Here is a 2,500-nt window from a genome sequence, read left to right as displayed (position 1 = left end):
ATATATACATACATATGAAGTTATATATACATATATATTAATCTATATATATATATAAATATTATATATATATATGAGCAAATAACCAATTGAAATTGATATCAATGGACTTTTATCGACATCTAACCAAATATAGAAATAATACTCAGCGCAACTAGAGAAAATAAGTGAATGAAACGGCGGCCGATGTCAAAAATTGCGCGGATGGTTAGAGAATGCCAACAATAAAATAATATAGAAAGAATTTTTACTTTTTACTCCTCAGTCAAATAAAGAAAATAAGAAAATGGCTAATTTTATGTTTCTCTTCATGCTAAAATGCAACAACAAATTATGTCTTGTGTCACTGGAGCTACCCTGGCTTACGGGGCCTCTTGTCTTGCTGGACATTGTTGTTTCTTTTGTATAACGTAAACAAAGTCGAGTAAACGCTTTTTTTTTTTTTTTTTTTTTTTTTTTTTTTTTTTTTACAGATTTTGCTCAATGTTAGTGATTTAACTGCATCTTCAGTGCATGAACTTTGCAGGTGGCTCATGGGCTACAGTAGTAGTAGTCGGCACCCCACCCCAGACCCGCAGCACTCTTCTACCACAGGCTAGCCCTTACCAGCTATTTCCCCTGGGGTAGGGAGGCCCTGTAGTCTGGGGTGTCCTTTCGGCGCAACTCTCTTCTTCCCCTGATTTTTTTTTCTGTCTTTCCGTCTGACTTGCCTGAGCCTACCGGAGTTTCCTTGTCAGCTCCCGTATTCGCTTGGAGGGTGGGCACCGACTTACCGTCCCTCTCATTAGGCCGGTTCGGCGGTAGGAAAGTGTCTTCCACACAACTCCAATCCCTTAGCTGGTACTGGAGAACGCAACCAGGCTTCCCTTTCGGAACCCGCACTGCTCGTCAATACGTAAATTCCTGGTATTTAGAAAATGCAATAGTCTACTATTAACAATTCTTTCCATGACCTTGCATAAGCAACTTGTCAACGCAATTGGGCGGTAAGAAATGGTGGATCTGGGACTACCCCTCCTTTCAATATGGAAATGATGTGGGCGAAATGCCATGAATTTGGAAAAATTTGGCTTTTCCAAATGTCATTGAACACTTCTAACAACTTGATCATTGTATCATGATTATGATGCTTCATCATCTCATATCGAATTTCATCGGGGCTTGGGGATGTTTCTCTACAGTCTTCTAGGGCTTGGACAACCTCTCCCATTGTAAGATCTTTATTATAATCAAGGTCATCTCCTGTAGCAAAATGAATTGGTCGCATCTCGGATGCTTCTTTGGTGGTCAGGAAGGCAGGATGGTAGTTTTCCGAGCTGCTTGTGTAAAACAACTGCCTAGCGAGTGTGCTAGCAATGTCTCTAGGTAAATCAAAGTTATTTCCCTCATGGATGATGCTTTTAATTTTATAAGATATCTCTTTTCTATTGATTTTGTTGACAGTGGACCAAACCTATTTAATACTGGTGTTGCTGTTAATCGTAGAGACAAAGCTTCACCAGGAGTCTCTTTTGGCTTGTCTGATCGTTCTTCGAGCCCTAGCTCTCGCTTGTTTGTAATTGCGAAAGTTTCTCCATCATGGAACCCTATGCTTAACGCTCTGTCGAAATCTTAGGGATGGTTGCCATTGCTGCATTTATAATACAATTTTGAACATTGTTTACTTTATCATCAATGGTTTCTCTAACAACTTCGAGCTCCTTGTGAAGGCGACCCAATCTGATCTTTTTACGTTAAATTTAGGTGCTGAAGGTGTTCTCGTAGTGTCATATGAATATTAAATACAAATAGGAAGGTGATCGCTTCCCAACGAGTCGTCAATGGTGTGCCACAGGCACTTGGCTGCTAGTGTTGAAGAGACCAGTGATAGGTCAATAAAGCTCAAATTACCGGTATCATCGTCCACTCGCGTCGGACTATCATCGTTTAGAAGAACCAGATCAGAGTCATTGATCAACTTAACTACTTGCTCACCTCTACCATCCACCCACAGGGAACCCCATAAAGTATGATGAGCGTTGAAATCACCTAAAATTAATTTGTTACTTGGCTAATTATCCTGAAGGGCAAAAAGCTCACCATAGATTACCATATTATCAGGTGGACAATAAACTGAACATGTAGTCAGATACATGTTATTGTATTTTACTTTGCTTACGTGTTCCAAAGTTGAATTAATCGTCACTTCAGTGAAAGGGAGGTTCTGGTGGATGTACATGGCGACCCCGCTTCCACCCCTTCCCTCTCGGTCTTTTCTACACAAATGGTAGTTTCTCAGCAATACGACCTCGTCAGAGACAGTCGTTTGAAATTCAAAGGTTTTCTTGAAGAACTATAACATCGAGAGCATAGGACGAGGCTAATAGTCTGAGGGAGTTTAGTTTTGATCTAAGACTTAGACAGTTTCTCCTCTTTTTTTTTCTTTCTTTCTTTTTTTATGGGTTGATTCAGCAATTTCCTTTTTTTGTTTTATATAATTCTTTAATCTGATTCATGAAGT

The sequence above is a fragment of the Penaeus japonicus genome, unplaced genomic scaffold, assembly GCF_977035675.1.
Source record: "Penaeus japonicus unplaced genomic scaffold, GWHDUDI00000001_assembly GWHDUDI00000004, whole genome shotgun sequence".
NCBI lineage: Eukaryota > Metazoa > Arthropoda > Malacostraca > Decapoda > Penaeidae > Penaeus > Penaeus japonicus.
The sequence above is the reverse complement of the archived record's forward strand: the minus strand, read 5'-3'. Positions refer to the sequence as shown.